The sequence below is a fragment of the Periplaneta americana genome, chromosome 17 (assembly GCF_040183065.1).
Source record: "Periplaneta americana isolate PAMFEO1 chromosome 17, P.americana_PAMFEO1_priV1, whole genome shotgun sequence".
Lineage (NCBI taxonomy): Eukaryota > Metazoa > Arthropoda > Insecta > Blattodea > Blattidae > Periplaneta > Periplaneta americana.
In genome coordinates, this window is record NC_091133.1 from 72,087,945 (window position 1) to 72,109,802 (window position 21,858).

The 21,858-nt window shown below is 36.9% G+C and overlaps 1 protein-coding gene and 1 non-coding gene across 2 annotated transcripts in view; both read right to left on the reverse strand.

The window, feature by feature from the left end:
• The window catches only part of LOC138692748 (papilin-like), a 713,385-nt gene that overhangs the window by 462,467 nt on the left and 229,060 nt on the right, over positions 1–21,858 (reverse strand). The gene's annotated exons all lie outside the window — the stretch shown is intronic.
• TRNAC-GCA (transfer RNA cysteine (anticodon GCA)) lies at positions 15,661–15,732 on the reverse strand. The gene has a single exon. It is a non-coding gene; the product is annotated as a tRNA-Cys (tRNA).

Sequence of the window (21,858 nt, forward strand, 5' to 3'; positions counted from 1 at the left end):
TAATTCGTATTTAAGTCCATGCATCCAGCACGATAATTTTTTAAGTTGAGATATTAAGGTAAAAAAATCCTTAGAATTATATTTTACCACCAATGTTACGTAGTTACAAGAAATACATTTCCAGTCTGAGTTATATTTAGTGTATGCAGAGGCTAGGAAACTGGGAAGCGCCAAAAATGTGTAAGGTAAACATTTGTTTTTTAATTTCGTAGAGAGTTATAACATTACGGGGTGAAAGGAAAATAAATAGGATCCTTGTGAGAGATGAATCAGGATCCTGAGTTAAAGAAAAATGTGTAATATTATTGTGGTCTTTTGTGAACGAATTTGAAAAAAGTAGCATTTTTTATTGAATTTTAGAGTTCGTATTCCAGGAAATTGGGAGACGTTGGAGAAGTGATGTTAGGGGATTTTGAACAGCAAATACGAGGGCTATTCATAAAGTAACTTCCGTTTATTTTTTACAAACCTGTGAATGACGTTACAGAATTGGGTTACAATACGTTTGAAAGTATACACTCTAGTTTATTTTTTCACATAGTTTCCAGTCACATTGAGACACTTGTCATAGCGTTTGACGAACTTTGAAATTCCGCGATCGTTGAATTCGGCCGCCTGCGACGGAAGCCAACCTACGACGCTAGTTTTCAACTCTTCGTCATCGTCAAAGCGCTTCGAGCCAAGCCACGTCTTCATGTGCATGAAGAGATGGTAATCGCTACGCGCTAAATCTGGGCTATAGGGAGGGTGATCCAATACTTCCCAGTTGAACTCTTGCAGTTTGGTCGCAGTACGACACGCTGTATGCGGCCGGGCGTTGTCATGCAGGAAAATAACCCCAGAGCTCAACATGCCACGACGTTTGTTTTGAATGGCCTTTTTCAAATTTGTTAGTGTGTTACAGTAACGCTCAACGTTAATTGTGGCATTCCTCTCCAAGAACTCCACTAGCAAAATTCCTTTTCTGTCCCAGAAGACAGCTGCCATGGCAGGAAGTTTCCGGTAGCCCAAATCTTCGGTAATAACTTTGTACAAAAGAGTACGACTAATCTGTGGGAAATCCTCATTAATCTCCGACATGGTGAACCTGCGGTTTGTTCTAACTCTTTCGTCAACCAAACGAATCAGATCTGCATTCACGATACTCGGTCGACCACTTCTTTCTTCATCATGGACATTGGTTCGCCCATTTTTGAACATACGGCACCATTGTCTTACACCACCTTCACTTATTACGTCTGGCACATAAACTTCACAACGTTGGCGATGGATTTCACTAGCTTTATAGTTTTTGGCCACAAGAAATCTTATTACAGAACGTACCTCACACCTGGCGGGACTTGCGATTGAAGCACACATTTTGACAGAGCGTGCCTCACAGAGGAACAAAGACACGACCTTGACTCTAACGCTGCTCGACGCGTATTCCTTCAAGGTACACTCCACCGCAAGAGCGGCGCCACTGTCTCTGTTGTTACGCACGCTATATGAAAACGGAAGTTACTTTATGAATAGCCCTCGTATTAACAAATGTGTAATTTATCGGTTTGCCGCATCTGTGGCTTGTCTTAAATCCAAGCGACCCGGATTCAATCCTCGGTCAGGTAGTCATGAAAATTGTAGTGGAAAAAGCAGATGTTGCAGGGGGGTTTTCCTGGGGTACTCCCATTTCTATATAACATTCCTCCAACACACTTTTATCTTCTCCTCATATCATATATAGGCCTAATTCGAAATAATTAAAATCATTATGGGGTGAAGTCTAAGGGGTAATAAGAGTTTCCGATGGGTCTGTCAGGGCTGAGGAAGTGGTCCACCTGTCAGTATCGGATTCACTCAGGCCACATGTTGGACTTTGTCGATCAACGCATATATAGGGCACAAATGGGCCAATGTAAGCATAACTGCAATGAACCGTCCCTAGTCCAGACCTAAATAAAAATCAAGCCAATAATCTACCAGTGATACATTATCGGTTTGAGCCTTCCTAAATCCTTTAACAACCATAGCTTTACTTTCGGATATAAAAATTATGAAAATCGAATGAACTTAACAATAGATCCACACAGATATCCTAAACATGGCCAACGAGGACATATAGGGTGAATGTAATATCATTAATTTCAAGTAATTATTCCTTGAGATATTTCGACCAAAAAGGTTTAATACAGTTTTGCTCGTTTTTGCTTACTTTTCGATATATAAAAATTGTTTTATATAAAATATTTCATAGCATGTTTTGGGAAAGCTATTGATTTGATTTCTAATACGCTCAGTCAATTTAAGACAGCAGTCTATTATGACTCGGGAGGAAATTAAACTCAGAATAAATCTGGGAAATGCGTGTTATTATTCGGTTGAGAAACTTTTGTCATCTAGTCTGCTGTCATAAAATGTGAAAGTTAGAATTTATAAAACAGTTATATTACCGGTTATTATGCATGCTTGTGAAACTTGGACTCTCACTTTGAGAGAGGAACATATTAAGGGTGTTTGAGAATAAGGTTCTTTGGAAAATACTTGAGGCTAAAAGGGATGAAGTTACAGGATAATGGAGAAAGTTACATAACGCAGAACTGCACGTATTGTATTCTTCACCTGACATAATTAGGAATATTAAATCCAGACGTTTGAGATGGGCAGAGCATGTAGTAAGTATTGACGAATCCAGAAATGCATATAGAGTGTTAGTTGGGAGGCCAGAGGGAAAAAGACCTTTGGGGAGACCGAGACGTAGATGGGAGGATAATATTAAAATGGATTTGAGGGAGGTGGGATATGATGATAGGGAATGGATTAATCTTGCACAGGATAAGGACCGATGGCGGGCTTATGTGAGGGCGGCAATGAACCTGCGGGTTCCTTAAAGCCATTTGTAAGTAAGTAAGTGTATTATGATGATAAATTAATGAAAGAATTTTCGTTTTGTCCTTTAAATGTGCAGAAATTTTATCTGAAGAGTTATATTTGTTCGGATCATATTTCTGCACAAATTCTTTCGATCATTTATGGTCATAATATACTGTTCTCTTAAATGGACTGAGCATATTGGGAATTCAATCAATGCCTTCTCAAAACAAGTCATGAAATATTTCTTATAAAACAATTTTTATCTCGAAAAGGAAGAAAAAACGAGCAAAATTTATATTAAACTTTTTTGTTTGAAATATCTCAAGAAAATTAATGACATTATTTACGATTCACTTTGTATAGGTGTAAGTTGCCAGTCCTAAGCAGAGTATAGTTAAATGTACGCTGTATCAGATGGCTCGGAGATGTAAGTGTAACTCGACCAAGGCCTGTGAAGTCCTGCAGCCCGGAGCCGTGGCGCTACTGCTCCTGCGTTCGTAATACCGCATCGCGATAGTTCACATTACGCCCGCGGCTCCACTAGCCTCTGTCGAGTAATAAAATATATTATTTACAATAAATACACAAGTATTTTTATAAATTAAAGGCCGAGGGATATGATTAAAAATAATAAACGTATTACATGGTTCTTATTGTTAAAAATAAATAGTTTCTTTATAAATATAATTTAGTTTATTATAATAGTGCTGGTGGTAACGAAGACGACGATGCTGCTGCTGATGATGATGATGATGATGATGATGATGATGATGATGATAAATCTATAATTATGATCATTGTGATACGGTGACAATGGAGCAACAGAGTAATGAAAATGGCAACATAAACCGAGGAAATCGGAGAAAAAAATCTACAGGGACATCATTTTATTTTTACTTCAATTTTTATTGTAACTGAGTTTTTTACTGTACTTCACTCCCATCCCTCTACTAGTAAACTTATAACCGTCCTCCACACAGATCCAAGACCGCGTATGCAGTCAAAGTCGCCTTACAGTTATAGTAAGCAGTACTGAGTTAGTGAGTATAGTACGTTTCAGAAATATGTTCACGTTTTCCAGTGACGAAAGAGCTTTCAATATTGAATCATATTTTCGCACAGGTACTGTCGTCCGTTTGCCTACGTCGCATCTCGGTTTTCCCGCACCCGCTTCTGCTCGCCTCTCTGTAAAGACAAGTGGCTGGGCTGTCTTAGCTCTTTTCTGAAAACATTAATTGGACGTCTACGTAATATTATACAACTGTTTAAAATAACTTCAATAAAATGGCCTCGTTAAGTAATTAACTGTCACGTGATTTCCCCCCTTTCTACGACCCTGCGACATAACCACTTGGAAGGACAGTAGATAGCATGTCTGAATAATTTTATCTTTTCGGATCGGGCAGAAGTGAAGATTGAATTTACAGCACGTAAGGTAGGCCTACTCTTATATAGAGTAGGTACAGAATTATTTCAACACGAGTTACTAGTACGAAGGACGAAACTGGTAATTAGAATTAGGTACAATAGTCTACAGTACGATAATATGCACAAAAGAACCGAAGCCTGTATCGAAATGAACGGCCACCATTTTAAAAAATGTGTTTAAATATCCATATTATGATTATTTTAAAATTTAACTTCATTCTCTATATTGTACGCTAATGTGCTGTAGACAGTATAATATACACTGCATAATGAATACGTCCAAATGGATAGCTCAGTTCGTGAGTAAAAACACTCATTGTTAATGCTGTACTGTATTTTGATTGAACAAAAACCTAATGAAAATTATAAAACTCAAAATCGCTATATTTCCTGGATTACGTAAATGGATGAAATACTTTTCTTCCCTCCTATACCTAGTAAAGTGATTTGTTTGTATTTTACGCCAGTATCATTGAACTCCAGTCGTGGAAGGGGGAAGCAAACGTGTTTCCGGTTGTCAACAGTTAATTCAAAGGTATAGCCAGGTTAATATTAAAAATGTTAGTAAAAATAAAGTGATGTCCCTGTACCACAACCTGTTCAACAGAGATCTGCCATGTTCCCTTTAGTCAGAAACTGTTAGCTGACTTAAGAACGGTTAAATTCCCTGCAGGATCGAACTCGTGACCATTTCAGTGCGTAGTCAATCTATTGAGACGACCCTCTTACATGTTTTAATATACAGATCCTATGTATACCCACAGGGTTTGAGGTAGTGGAGTGGGAGATAAGACTTATTCTTTTGTTGTGTCTAATAACCTGACGCGAAACACGCGAATGCATAGGTTAGAAATTGAAAACGCTCAAGGGAACGTCAATAACTTAGTAAGAAGTTCCTGAACGTACCTTGTTCCGCAGGCACGCATCCTGGTGTCAGTGAACACACCCACACGAGCCCCGGAGTAGTGTAGTATGTCATCGAGAACACGCCCATCGTAACTCACCTCCACTGTTACAGAACGCACCCAAGTAAACTGTCTCAGTCAGGAAGTAGGACTGTCGCACCGGTTATTTTTACAAGTCCGTTAGCCCTCTACAGTCTTCATAAACTTCATAGAAACGTAAAGCCTTCCAAAAGACAGGCTGTTCTCCGTTCTACTCCATGACTCTTGCAGCCCTAAACCCATCCCTGGGCTTCACTATACTCGGGTCTGAACCATCCAAATTCAATTTCAGTAACAAACATGTTAATAAAGAAGAAAGCAAGGTTGAATTAGTTTATTATTAAGCCTTAAATTGATAATATTGTATCCGATAGGATACTACAGGTTAATAGGCTATATGCTGTAATTTTAATAGAACAATAGAAAAAAAATTGGTAGGAAAATTAAAACTTCACAATACTATAACATTGCACAACATATAAAATATGGACATTGCGATAGTTGTTTTCTTTACAGTCCGACACGGTTTAATAAACTAGTGTGAGAAATAAAGTTTTGCCAATTTAAGGGTTAAAATATTTATCCTTCCACTGTGGACCTTATTGAGGAGAGTAAAACATGTTTAAAGAGCCTTAAATTAACTCCTGCTAATTCTTTTTTAAATAATCGTGAAAATTTTCGAAAAGTTAGAGACGCTTTAAGAGGAAAAGAATTTGAAAATTGGTGTGCATTGCAACAAAAGGGTAAAGGAGTGATTCTCAACAAAGAGTTCCCCCCATCAAACAGCTGGATAAGAAATCACAAAGGTCTAACCCTCTCGGAATGGATAGACGTCCTTAAAATGGTAGGCTATGTCGCTCCGGTCCGAGCTGTACCGGGTATAAGTCGGGATGGTACCCGCTGTAGGCGCTGTCTCAGCGAGATTGAAACTCTTCCCCATATCCTTGGCTTCTGCCCCTATAGTGAAGCCCTTCGCAACATCCGTCACCATGCTGTTCGTTCTATGCTGGCCGAGGCACTAAAGGAAGTAGGGTTTACATTCCATCAAGAGGTGCAGGGACTAGCCACACAAGAAAGTGTTCGGAGAATTGATATCATTGCCATTAAGAACAACTCGGCATACATTCTCGATCCCACCATCAGATTTGAGACACATGGAGATCAACCACATGAGGTAGACAGTGAAAAGAATCGGATCTATGAACCAACAATCCCGTTCTATAAAGATAAATATAGCCTGTCCCACATTGATGTAGGCCTAATAGGTCTGATGGTGGGAGCACGAGGTACCATACCCTCCTTCTTTGCCAACAAATGTAAAAACCTGGGGCTAACACACAGCATTGTGAAGGAAATAGCCATCGGTTCAGATATTGAGAAGTCATTTGTTTGGGAGTGATAATGAATATTTCAAGTTATCTTAAGTGATGGCTGTTGATTGGTTTAGATATCAATGCCAATAAATCCGTACTATTATTTTTCTCGCGGTATATGGCATTCAAATCATTTTAACCTATCTGATGATATCCCCCCCCCACTTCTTAACTGTAAATGAGCACAAACGCTACTTAGGTGTAATTTTTTTCTGACATTTTGTATATTCGATTCCCTAATCGTTTCAAATGTATATAATTTTACCTTTTAGGTGTGTTTCCAAATTATATGTAATACGCTTTGTCAAATCTGGCAACCTTTTCATAAGCGAAGCCAAATTTATATTTATATATATTTTCCATTTGTAACTTAAGTACAAATAATTATTTGTAAAGCCAGTAAGTAAGTAAGTATAATTATAATTATACTTACTTACTTACTGGCTTTTAAGTAACCCGGAGGTTCATTGCCGCCCTCACATAAGCCCGCCATTGGTCCCTATGCTGAGCAAGATTAATCCATTCTCTATCATCATATCCCACCTCCCTCAAATCCATTTTAATATTATCTTCCCATCTACGTCTCGGCCTCCCTAAAGGTTTTTTTCCCTCCGGCCTCCCAACTAACACTCTATATGCATTTCTGGATTCGCCCATACGTGCTACATGCCCTGCCCATCTCAAACGTCTACAAATAATTATAGTGTTTCTAAGTTATTTAAAACCTTAAAATAACCATCGAACTATTTTCATATTTATTTCAAGGCAATATCAAAAGTAAATATGGTATACAAAAAAGACGTTTGAAATAAAACAAATAGCCACTGGCGTAGCTCAGTCGGCTAAGATGCTTGCCTACCGATCCGGAGTTGTGCTCGGGCGCGGGTTCGATCTCCGCTTGGGCTGATTACCTGGTTGGTTTTTTTTCCGAGGTTTTCCACAACCGTAAGGCAAATTTCAGATAATGTATTGCGAATCCTCGGCCTCATTTCGCCAAACACCATCTCGCTATCACCACTCCCATCAATGCTAAATAACCTAGTAGTTGGTACAGCGTCCGAAGTAAAAAGATAAATAAAAAAATTACATGTCCAAATTGTGATACGAAATATATGTTTCTTTACATGTGATTTTTTTAAGTGTTTGGAATATGAGGTCTGCAGCAAGTTATAACCTAAAACAGAGGACATTTGAAACATTATTTAATTAAATAAGTCAACTTAAATTATGAAGATACATGTTTCTTCAACAAAATATTTTCACATTAATTTTAAAAAATCATCTCGGTATGACATTTTCATGGAATTGCTCTATTATTGTTATTATTGTTATTGTTATTATTATTATTATTATTATTATTATTATTATTATTATTATTATTATTATTATTATTATTATTATTATTATTATTGGAAGATTGACTGTTATTCACAGCTTATTTCATTCCGTTCTTTACACATACTGTACTTAAATATTACAGCAAATTGTATTTAAGCCTAATTAGAAAACTTTCTTCAGAGAGGACAAGAAGGAGAAGTTCTGTGTCCTAGATTCCTGTACCTGATTGAGAAGTAACCATACAAATTTAGGAATACAATATTTCCTCGCCTATGAAGTCTTTGCTTTACGGACGAATGTGTCCTTAGGCGAACATTTTATGAGCCTACATAAAAGAGTGATGTTTATAAATGGGAAAGGTTACGGCTGTGAAATAACGGTGTCTGACAATGAAACGAAGAGCCCTGGTTCAAATCGTGGTTGGGATAAGTTACTTGCTTTGGATTTTTTTTCAAGAGGTGTTCCCTCAGCAAAGCAGAAACTTCATAGGCGAGGAAATACTGTATTAATAAATTTGTATGGTTACTTCTCAATCAGGTACAGGAACCTAGGACACAGAACTTCTCCGTCTTATCGTTTCTGAAGAAAATATTCTAAGAAGTTTCATCGCTTTTAACCCTTTCCAGCCCAATGATTCCATATGGCATCATACACTTTCCCTGCTCTGAGAATGCATGTAAAATGCCAAATGACTCCATATGTTATCATAGCCATATTCTTAGTTATTTTTAAGATAGCTGGCACCCCTGAAATCCCGAAACAAAACACTACCGGGCAGCGTTTCTCCTTCATGTCAAAATATTTATTTTTAATTTTCAATTTAATTTGGGCTGGAAAGGGTTAAAGACCCTTGCACACAGTAGGGTTTGAACAACATCGCAACAAATTGTGGGAATGGTAATAGTTAGACCGGTGAGACGACAAAATATTAAACGTGACCTATTTTCTGAATCACCCTGTAACTCATCCAATAATAAACCAGAGGATGGCGGGGTTGCCGGTAGTAAAAATTGCTGCTAGGAAACAATAAGACCATTGTTTGAAAATCGCGTTACGTCACGCAGTGGACGGGCTACCACCAACAGCACATTAAAATGTAGATTATCCACAGTTCGCCACTCCAATTTAAGAGTTTTAAGTAACTCCGAGACAAAGGCTTCTAATTTTAGTTCTCTAAATAATTTACCATGTACTGAATAATTTAAATTGCACTTCACAGAAAAAGGAAAACAAATTAAAGAATGGAGGAAAGTTCAATGTAAAATTTTAGACTAGATATCACACCCCAGAGTAAAAAGTTGAAGTACATATTCAGTAAATTTAGAGCGTTGGTTTTCAATGCCAAAGACATGGATTCAACACCGGAGATCCATGTGCAATTTTGATGGAAAAACAGGTTTTAGGGGAGTACGGTTTTTCTCGATGTACTCCCCTTTCTTTTTCAAGCATTTCAGTATATCTACATAATCTATGAGATCATTCTTATTACTCGTATGAAAATAAATAGTCACAATAAATGTTTTAATGCACTAAAAATCGCAGAAATCGTTACGACTAGCAACGAGCGACGTGTCACTTTTCTTTTAAGGAATTACATATTTTTTCGATAACGTGTCAAAATTTAGCTTCAGTAACAATAAACTCTTTCAAAATATTTCACGACACAAATACTAACAACATTTAATAAGACACATAACAATCCACTGTGTGTATGTATATATCAGCGGTGACCAAAACTGAGCTGCAGTGATTACATGCGACAGACAACCTATGAAGTAAGGAGACGGAGGAAAGGTACTTGGCATGAAAACTACAACCAGTGGTGGTTCCTGTACTAACATATTGATCAATCCCGCGGATAAAAATCTCAAGTTTTGCTGTATCAGTAATGTCACTGCTGACATTAGGAGCCAGTAAATAATATACGATTTTTCTTGCTTCTTTTTTAAACTTCCTCTTGAGTATAATCAGGAATTTTCTAAATTCTTCTCTTGATACTTGGTCGAGAAATTCGTAGTTTTTCAAAATTAGAAACTTCTTATGGACAAGTTATTTAAGTTATTTTTAATATTACTCTTTTGAGAAATTCTGTTCTATTAATAGGCTTTAGAGCACGAGATGTTTCAAACCACATTAGGTAGCTGACTTCCTTACATTTTTTTATCTCATCTTTCTCTTCCTGGCTATGATTTAAGACATGTCAATTCCTAGCGTTTAACATTTCGTTGGCACATAATATTGAATCAGTTTTTCTACAATATTATTATTAAATGAATAACTAATAAATAGTTACCCTCATCTAAAGATTAAGAAGATTAGAATTGAGATAAAACCTAATAATTGTATTCTTCTAGGGAGAGGTCTAAAACTATCAATATTCATTCACGTACAGCAGAATTATAGAAACACATACTTAGTGCTCAGTAGCCTAAAGATAATAGTAATAATACAGTATTCAGCGTGGCAATTAATGTTTCTATATACTCCTAATTCAATCGTTGAAGTTCTCCTTCTCATTCTTTACGAAACCACCTCTTACTGCTTGTAGAGACGGAGTTTGTAGAGCGACATGAGATCGCCACTGCTTGCCTTCAGTACGTGAATAAGCACACAACAATGTACAGGAAACTCCTCGTACCCGTTTGAATGTCTTACTACACGATGTAATCACGACACCCGCTTTGGTCACCGCTGGTATATATAAATATACAGTATATTACTAATAATACTATCAACTTCACTCTGTTGTATGAGACTCACCTCACCGGCCCTGTGAAGAATACAAAAGGAATGCATCAACTGTTACTCACTCCAAAGCTACTTGAAACCACGCCCCTATTCGCCAGCTTCCGAGCTGATAACTTCTATAGTACAAGCTTCATATAAACATTAACGAATCACTATATATGTATTAACTTCTGCGGTAGGTGAATGGTCAGACTTTAGCCTGTCATCACCTCCAGTTCCACTACATCCTCGCTCCCAGCTTTCCCTGTGATGTTCTCCTCCATTAAGGGCCGGTGAGATGAGTCCCACACTGTAATTACGTTTCGTGAGATAACCGTATCTCTAATTACGTCAATTTTGACGTATAGTATAATGTATACTAATAATAAATCTGTAGCCGAATTTTTCTGGTAATTTTCGATTTTCCAAAAATAATTGGTCCTAACATACATAATTAATCACCCTGAAACCGAAAATCGCTTTTTTGAAATTTTTGTCTGTCTGTCTGTCTGTATGTTTGTTACCTTTTCACGCGATAATGGCAGAATGGATTTCGATGAAAATTGGAATATAAATTAAGTTCGTTGTAACTTAGATTTTAGACTATATGGCATTTAAAATACATTATTTAAAAGGGGGCCTGAATTAAATAAATCGAAATATCTCGCTTATTATTGATTTTTGTGATAAATGTTACATAACAAAAGTTTCTTTAAAACTCATTTCCGATAAGTTTTATTCCTTGAAAAAATTTGATAGGACTGATATTTAATGAGATAAATGAGTTTTAAAATTAAAATAACTGCCATCTAAGACCGTGTAATGAATTAAAAAACAAATGACTTCGTCTATAAGGGGCCTTGGACAGCAACAATCGAAAGCTATGAAAGATAGCCTACAGAGAATGTTTCTGTGTTTGTATGAAGTAATATCGGAAGCTAAATTAACCGATTCGTATAATTAATTATTAATTCACCATTGGAAAGTGTAGTTTCTCTAGATGGGCATAATGCTATAATGTTATTACAGTAACTTCTGAGTGAATCGAGGACAGGTAAGATTAAAATAGCTTCTTATGCACAGAAAACTTGATAGGCTATTCTGTACATTCGTTTCCTGTATTTCCTAAAATAATTTTTATGACCAAATGAGTGGTCTCTGGATCAAAATGATCGCATTTTAATTATGCAAATACAATTTAAATTAAGTAACATAATAAACGATTTATCCTTATATCAAACACGAATGTTCCCTGGATCAAATGTCCTATTTTAATTATGTAATTACTTTATATTTATTTCTAACGGGTGCAGCGGAGCGCACGGGTACGGCTAGTATGTAATAATATCAACTTATATCGTAATCATTATTACTTATTTTGTACATAAAACCATATATACTCGTAGTATATCCCCACATTTATAGGCCTAGGCCTATATGGAGAAGAATAGAAGGAAAAACTAGAAGAGATAGAATACGGAACCAAACAATAAGGCTAGGTCTAGGAATTGATCCTCTCATAGAACAAATAAAATTATCACAATTAAGGTGGTTTGGACATTTGGCTAGAATGAACAATGATACATACCCAAAAATAGAGTGACAAGTTAGAATTGAGGGTAAAAGACCTAAAGGAAGACCGGGGCAGACCTGGAAACAAGGACTCCAAGATAGCATGCGTGAGAGAGGGATTGAATGGAAAAAGACAAGGTCCATTCCTCAGGACCGTGTGAGATGGAAGACTCTTTGTGAAACCTCTACACCAGGTGGTAGAAGAGGATCGACTAAGTAAAATAAAGTAAAGTATTACTTATTTTCATTTGATGTCATAGTAATTCTTATCACATGATTTCAATTCAACTCTGCATCAAGTATTATTGTATCATTCATTTTGTGAATAATACCACCTGGAGTCATAGTAAATCATGTCGCTAATTACAACAGTAAACTTTGTGTCAAGTAGTGTTGCCTTATTATTTGTGTTATCAACTTATATCAGTACTATCTGATATGCTTAATGTGAATCATTTGAAAGCAAATTCGCATCTCTATCCACGGCCTGCTTCACTGCAGAATTACCCATTACATTGTCGTTAACGTCGTTTAGTAGCAGGCCTTTAAACGAAATAGCGTGAATTGCAATATTTTTCCATTTAAACATTCGATGATGAAGATTTGTGGCCCACTGAAAGAAACCAATAGTTTTCCCGAGACTATCAAAATGGAATACTTTTTGGTCATTAGAGTCTTTCTGTATTACGCACCGTTTTCGAAGAACGGGGAGGGACAGACAGACAAAATTGTCGTGTATATATTATATAGTTACAATCACGGATTATAAAAGGAGGCGGTGCACAACTTCTAATCACTACATAACCACCAATATGCCAAATCTCTCCGCAGTGCATATGAAGGGAAGGCATATGTCATTGTTGATAGTGATTCGTCCGTCGGATGGGAACGTAAAGCCTGGCGGCCCCCTTGGTGCTATTCGACAGGAGTGGGCTATGTGCCGGCACCAGGTTTCCCTTTCTCTCTTCATCATCATCATCATCATCATCATCATCATCATCATCATCACCACCACCCATTCTCCACACTACATATCCACAACTCTCCACAGATACATCATGCACAACGTGGCCTTCCGAAGTGGTGTGTAACTTGAAAATGGATCACAGTCTTGCCATCTGTCCGCAATAAGCGGAACCTGAATCACGTAAGTGAAGTGGATACACACACATAATCACGGATTGTTATACATTATTACACTGTTTCCCTATTTGCAGACGTCATGTTCCTCTCTTAAAACCTTTTTCTTATGTGACGTTTCACGATTACATACTTACATACTTATGACTTTTAAGGAACCCGGAGGTACATTGCCGCCCTCACACAAGCCCGCCATAGGTCCCTATCCTGAGCAAGATTAATCCAGTCCTTACCATCATACCCCTCCTCCCTCAAATCCATTTTAATATTATCCTCCCATCTACGTCTCGGCCTCCCCAAAGGTCTTATTCCCTCCGGCCTCACAACTAACACTCTATATGCATTTCTGGATTCGTCCATACGTGCTACATGCCCTGCCCATCTCAAACGTCTGGATTTAATGTTCCTGATTATGTCAGGTGAAGAATACAATGCGTGCAGTTCTGCGTTGTGTAACTTTCTCCATTCTCCTGTAACTGCATCCCTCTTAGCCCCAAATATTTTCCTAAGAACCTTATTCTCAAACACCCTTAATCTCTGTTCCTCTCTCAAAGTGAGAGTCCAAGTTTCACAACCATACAGAACAACCGGTAATATAACTGTTTTATAAATTCTAACTTTCAGATTTTTTGACAGCAGACTAGATGACAAAAGCTTCTCAACCGAATAATAAATAACACGCATTTCCCATGTTTATCCTGTGCTTAATTTCCTCCCGAGTTTCACGATTACATAGTTTCTTTAATTGCATTCTTCCATGTTTTTTATGGTATAGGTATTCTTTTTCCTCCTTCGTAAAGGTACGCACTAGTAAATTTTGCTAGGACAGCGATTCTTTCCCATTCTCAATAAATAACCAAACCATTTTAAACTTTTCTTTTCATTTCAAATTAAAACAGTGTCAGTAGCTTCCATATCATTTATAACTTACTATTAAAATATAGTTATTGCCCCAGGAAAAAACGAAACTGCATGAATTTCCGGGTCCTTGTGTTCAAAAGTAAGTAAAGTAAAGTAAATCCATGGGGCTGAAGCCCATGAAGGGCCAAGACCGACCAGCCGGCTGCTGGCCTCACGTCCACATGCCGAAGCAGAGGTGGACGATCATCCAACCAGATGGAGGTATCATATGGTTAGCACGATGATCCCCCCAGCCGTTATAGCTGGTTTTCGAAACCGGATTTTCGTTACCCATCGTAGCTCCCCAAGTGCATCGCGATGCTGGGTGGGCACCGGTCCCATACATGGCCGAAATTTCATGAGAAAATTTCTTCCCCCAAGAGGACTCGAACCAGCGCGCATTCCGTAATGTGAGTCCTAGGCAAGATGCCTTAGACAGCGGCATCACGGCGCGGGACTTGTGTTCAAAAGTACTGTAACGAAATTATTGACTTTTCTGCGTATCTATAAATTATTGAGAAGTGGTTAAGAATTGAGTGCCAATCGTGTGATTTATTATTGACTTTCTACATTTTTAGAGTGTTTTAATCCAAGGGTAGATATTTTTCCTTTCTCCATACTGGCAGGTTGTTGAACTGGAATGATTATAGTAGAATTGTATCTGCAGGACGAGGTTTTTATGCAGCGGGCTAGATCGAGGTGTACAATTTACGTACAAGGTTATTCACCTAAGGCAGGTTATAAAATTAATTGTAACTCACGGTGGAACTACATTTCACAAACATACACTTAAAAAGTTGTGATAATTGTTACTTGGTGTGGTTCGTGTATTGATATGAAATGAAATTGCTGACGTTAAAGGTGTAGTAATAGTTTGTTCTTCGGGAATTGTAATGAGCTAACATTAATATTTAATATGGATTTCGGACGACGCGAAGCTTGTAATTAATAACATGCCAATACTTAAGTGCCAAAATAATGGGATACATGTTAAACTATTTTCGAGTCTGGTAAGTATGTGATGTGCATATTAAATTTACGTTTTTTTTTTATCTTAATCTGGTTTCTATATTTATTTCGTACTGTAGACAATCAAGTAGTTTCTGTTTGTTAAATTTAAATTAGATAATTAGAGACGGAATAGATTAAATGAACGTCCACTGAATAAAAATCACAATCTAATCACAAGATAAAAAATGAGTATCACAAAAGTGAATCATACATTTCCCTCATAATTAGTTACAGTTAAACACTGAAGAAAGAGCGATTCCAAATATTTTTACCATCATAGTTGACTTTTTAATTATGTCTCGAACTATTTCTGATTATTACATTGCAATAACATCCACAGAAAACGATGAAAGAGTAATGGAACGGAGAAAAGTTCTCTCCGGCGCCGGGATTTGAACCCGGGTTTTCAGCTCTGCGTGCTGATGCTCTATCCACTAAGCCACACCGGATACAACTCCGACGCCGGTTAGAATCGTCTCAGATTAAGCTCCAACTCTTGGGTTCCCTCTAGTGGCCGCCCTCTGCACTACGTCATAGATGTCTATGAACGCAGGATCGAAGTCCACACATGTGCTGAGGTGCACTCGATATGAAAACCCGGGTTCAAATCCCGGCGCCGGAGAGAATTTTTCTCCGTTCCATTACTCTTGCATCGTATGATGACGCAGAATATGTGCATGGAAATATCATATGTACTTCGGTACATTAAAATAATATATATGATATGCGTAAATCACTTCGTGATTTAAGACGGCGCTTATTCCGTCGGATCCCGGCCAACTAGTCACTCATATCGAGTGCACCTCAGAACATGTGTGGACTTCGGTCCTGCGTTCATAGACATCTATGACGTAGTGCAGAGGGCGGCCACTAGAGGGAACCCAAGAGTTGGAGCTTAATCTGAGACGATTCTAACCGGCGTCGGAGTTTTATCCGGTGTGGCTTAGTGGATAAAGCATCAGCACGTAGAGCTGAAAACCCGGGTTCAAATCCCGGCGCCGGAGAGAATTTTTCTCCGTTCCATTACTCTTTCATCGTATGATGACGCAGAATATCTGCATGGAAATATCATATGTACTTCGGTACATTAAAATAATATATATCCACAGAAAAGTTAAATTTTGACAGATATATACAATTGTTTTATTTTATTCGATTTCCGTAATGACTACAACTTTTCCGGATGTATTTATATCAGAAAGTATCATTTATAATTCATATTAATCAATTGTATTTCACAAAGCATCATTTGTACTTCAGATTAATTAATTGTATTTCACAAATCATCATTTGTATTCAGTTTCGTCAATTGTATTCCAGAAAGTATAATTTGTATTTCAGATTCGTCAATTTTATTTCAGAAAACATCATTTGTATTTCAGATTCGTCAATTGTATTTCAGAAAGTGTAATTTTTATTTCAGATTCGTCAATTGTATTTCAGAGAGAATATCATCGAAATGATAGCCGTCCAAATCTTGGATTTATAATATCGGCATCCTAATCAATTCAAATGAACAAAAAGAAAATGTAAATTAATGTTAAAAAAATACATAATGAAATTTTAAAAAAGACAAGATTTGGTAGCTATCAAAACGATAAAACTTTATTGAAAATAAATAATATACATTGAAAACTATAAAGATGACTAGAGATGGTGATTGATGATGTTCAATGAAGATTTTAAAATGGTTGATGCAATTGTCTGAAGAGTCTTATCAAGAACCTTTAATTTTCTGAGGATCTCCAATGTAAATTTGGGAAATGTTCCTCGCGCACCAAACATAAGTCCAATGACATTCCAATCATTTACTTTTGTTATCATGGAAACTATGTAAATTTTTTATCATGAGTTTGCAATAACGAATTTATTAGGCTTCATTTTGTCTTTGACTTTCCTGTATTTTACAATTCACTTTGTCAATATATCATCGAAAAACTGTGAATTACAAACTACTGTATGTGTATTGTGATTTGTAAAATATGGTACATACAACACAGTTCAAAATAATTATCCACAATCCTATGAATGTTAGAATTATGAATATAGCAAATTGTTGGCTCATGCTATTCTCAAATACAATTAACACTTTCTGAAATATAATTGATAACTTCTGAAATACAAATCACTAATCTGAAATATAATTGACGCTTTCTGAAATACAATTGACGAATCTACTGATGTGATTGTTTTCGTAATTTTACTAACGATATAAGCAGTATAACGCGAATAAAATAAGAAAATAAATATTTTCTCTTGGAAAACTATCAAGTTTTCACCCTATGTTATACGGACATTTTTTGATCCTGTAGACCGTCCCCGACGACCGTGAAAAGGACGGCACTTATACCCCTTACACTCTGTATAACATAGTATACTAGTTAATTGTTGTCTATGGCTCAAAAAACAGTTCTTTACTTATCATCTTAATATTACATTGTTATAATGCATTATTATTATTATTATTATTATTATTATTATTATTATTATTATTATTATTAGAAACATTAAATCCAGACGTTTGAGATAGACAGGGCATGTAGGACGTACGGGCGATTCCAGAAATGCATAAGAGTGTTAGTTGGGAGGCCTCCCGGAGGGAAAAAGAAATTTGGGGAGGCCGAAACGTAGTTGGGAAGATATTAAAATGGTTTTGAGGGAGGTGAGATATGATGGTAGGGACTGGATTAATTTTGCTCAGAATAGGAACCGATGACGGGCTTATGTGAGGGCGGCAATGAACCTCCGGGTTCTCTAAAAGTCATTTGTAAGTACATGCCCTGCCCATCTCAAACGTCTGGATTTAATGTTCCTAATTATGCCAGGTGAAGAATACGATGCGTGACGTTCTGCGTTGTGTAACTTTCTTCATTCTCCTGCAACTTCATCCCTCTTAGCTCCAAATATTTTCCTAAGAACCTTATTCTCAAACACTCTTAATCTCTCTTCCTCTCTCAAAGTAAGAGTGCAAGTTTCACAACCATACAGAACAACCGGTAATATAACTGTTTTATAAATTATACTTTCACATTTTTTGACAGCAGACTAGATGACAAAAACTTCTCAACCCAATAATAACAGGCATTTCTCATATTTATTCTGCGTTTAATTTCCTCCCGAGTGTCATTTATATTTGTTTCTGTTGCTCCAATATATTTGAATTTTTCCACCTCTTCTAAGGATAAATCTCCAATTTTTATATTTCCATTTCGTACAATATTCTGGTCACGAGACATAATCATATACTTTGTCTTTTCAGGATTTACTTCCAAACCTATCGCTTTACTTGCTTCAAGTAAAATTTCCTTTTTTCCCTAATGGTTTGTGGAGTTTCTCCTAACATATTCACGTCATCCGCATAGACAAGAAGCTGATTAACCCGTTCAATTCCAAATCCTGTCTGTTATCCTGAACTTTTCTAATGGCATATTCTAGAGCGAAGTTAAAAAAGTAAAAGTGATAGTGCATCTCCTTGCTTTAGCCCGCAGTGAATTGGAAAAGCAAATATTATTATTATTATTATTATTATTATTATTATTATTATTATTATTACTGTTGTTAGAATCATCATCCCAGCTCTTCTGTGTAAACTTTTGTATTATAAACAAAAAAATGATTGTGGGAGCTCGTCATCCAACACTACAAAAACTAAAAAACGAAGAGAAGAGACCTTGAACTGTTAACTGTCAGAATTAGAATTTTAATTTCCAGTAGCCACTAAGTTTTAGCCCCTTCAATTTAAACTGCTCTGTAGGTAACCTCCAGCTGTCCCAAAGTGACAGTCCTTCGGTCCGACAACGTGAAATATTTAAACAATAATTACTGCTTAATTATTGTAAGATTTTAATCCTAGAGATAGAAAAAAATGAGGAACGATAATTGTTCAAGACATTTTCACAGACGATGAATGCGAGCTGCGACTTCCATTAGGTGGCTGAAATCTTTACATGCACGTACATGCACTTCCTCTTCACAATTTGTTTCTTTTTATTTTATTACGTGTGTGTCGGACCCCCCACTTGGCGAAACACACTCAAGCGCCGCAACAGACGGTTGCCATGGTTTCATCACACTGCCTCATTCATTCAGACTTGACCGTCATTTGTTCACACGATTCCGCTAGTACAGTCTCGTATACATAAACAAGTGAAAGGTGACAAAATTTAATATCAGCCGAACAATCGAAGATATTCATATGGTAGAACCACAGTCTAGTATATACAGTCACGAAGCTCAATACGTAGTAAATATGGATCCATAGATAGTTGCTAACCACTAGGATCGCTAATATCGCCTCATTACAGACAATGCGAATTAGTACCTGCACAGTCTATTGTTCCTAGCACCCTCACAACTGAAGCTTCGTGACTGTATATATTAGACTGTGGTGGAACTAAGTGAACTTAACTAATAAATACAGGACAGCAAGTATCAGCAGCTAGATTGTATACTTAACTATTCAAGGGCGCCCGCAGGATCCAATCTCAGTGATAGCAAGATGGTTAGAAAATTATAGGAAATTGATGGACGAGGAGAGAGAAAACTGAACGTGAAAAATAGCCATCTAAAATCTAAATTACTTTGCGCACGCATTCATAGTTTAAAGCACTCGCTTTTGTTGAATTGTTTACCGATGGTTTGAGAAAACATGTATCGAGCACATAGAGAAAAAATATAAAAAAAGCGTAAAAATAAAAAAACTCAGTGGTAGCAATTGCTGCCACTGGCTACCCCCTGTGGTCGCCCATGTAACTACTGCAAACGTTGAAGATTTTAATTTTTTTTACAGTTAATTTTAAGAACAATATTTTAGGCCTATACACGGTGTAGTGTAATTTGTACAAATGCATCTAAATCATAACTCATAGTATTGGATCAAATACAAATTCCGGAAGTATCACATGGCTCTAACTGATGCTTGTTACGAACATCGCAACGAATTGCTGTTGAAGCTACGAATATTCATGTGAGAATCCCATTGTAAGTCAATTATATACCGATTTGTCATCAATTGTCAATTCCAGAAAGAATCTGTGATTAATAACAAGCGATTGCAGAAGATGACTTCTGTCGTGAAATGCCTATGTTCGAAGTGGTAAAAATCATAACATTCTGACATGAAAGGTTCACTCTAACGTCAGTTGTGGTACCACGGGAGGAGGAGTAAGATGACCTCCGTGTCTCACGGTTTATCACACGCTCAGTCTCTCTCAGTTCTCTATTCAATGTGCCTCTAAGTTCTAGCTGGCTAACCCCTCATGTGTTGGATATTAAGTTACGTCCATTTTCGGTCTTCCCCTTAAAAATTTCTAAAGTTCATTCAGTGGAACGGCGAAAATCGGAGTGAGATGAGTGATCAACAGGCTTGGAGCTCACATATTCAGTTTTCCTCAGCTCCAAATTCCCTTGCAAGGACGGGATTTGACGTACCTTTTAATTAAGTGTTTCTCCTTCCATTTCTCCATTATCAATGACAATGACTTTCAGCTGGCTTCAGCAGCTGGGTCAAATGAATGGCTGGCTTTCCAACTTAACATGGAGGCATGAGATAAGTTAATACTGTCTCTGCCATTAAACTCACCCCCGCTCCAATGCTATTCAGCTCTGAAAAACGATTCTGAAGGTTCTAGCTGGCTTACGGGGTTTCCGGCTTTTTTCTCCTGCAAAATTTACTTAGCTCCATTAAGTGGCACGGTGCGTGCAAAGACAAATAGCCTTTATATTAGGAGCTCGCATAAATGTTAAGATGGATCCAAAGAGCTCTTGCACATTCATGTATACCTTTAGCTTATTTTCCCTACTTTCTTTTTCGTTCATTGTTTTTTAGATAAGTTACATTGAGCTTTTCAACCCAATAAACAAGGAAGTATTGAGCATATGGATTATGTAAGCTACAGGTGGACCATAAGTCACATTACTCTTGTAATATTTTAATATTTTGCAATTAATCAACTGTGGGTTGCTGTGGCAGAAGCATTCAGGATTAAAACAGAAGATTTTCTTCGCAAAACCTTTCGTGAAACATGGTGTCGTATTCGGTTATGCCATAATAACGATGGTGCACACACAGATCTTCTGGATAAATAAGATAGACCTATGTGTGTATGTATAGGAGTCGTTAGCTGTTAGTTATTTGTGAAATAAACAAATTATAAGCGGGGGTAACATGACTTTGGCCCACACTCTACATAAATATGTGAATATCAAATAAAATACACTACAATGTTAAAATAAATTTTATGCTCGACCATGCCGAAATGTAGTAATTATACACCTGGTAGCAGCCCTTTAATGGACCTCATTAAAGTACACCTATTCATTAAAGTTCAGGTGTTCCACCAATCAGAAAACACCATTGTAGCAATATGAAAGTGCAAGTATCGATTATTCTCGGATATGCAATCGAAAGACAACTAGCGAAACGTCACGGAGGCTGGAAATTTAATACTGTCGCAGAAGGTTCTGTTACTATAATAATTAGCGTTAATTGTAAATAATATTCAAATAAATTCAATTTGTCATCTCGTTTTTCAATGTCTAAATCAATTTCAAGGTTATATCAAGATTAATGTTTA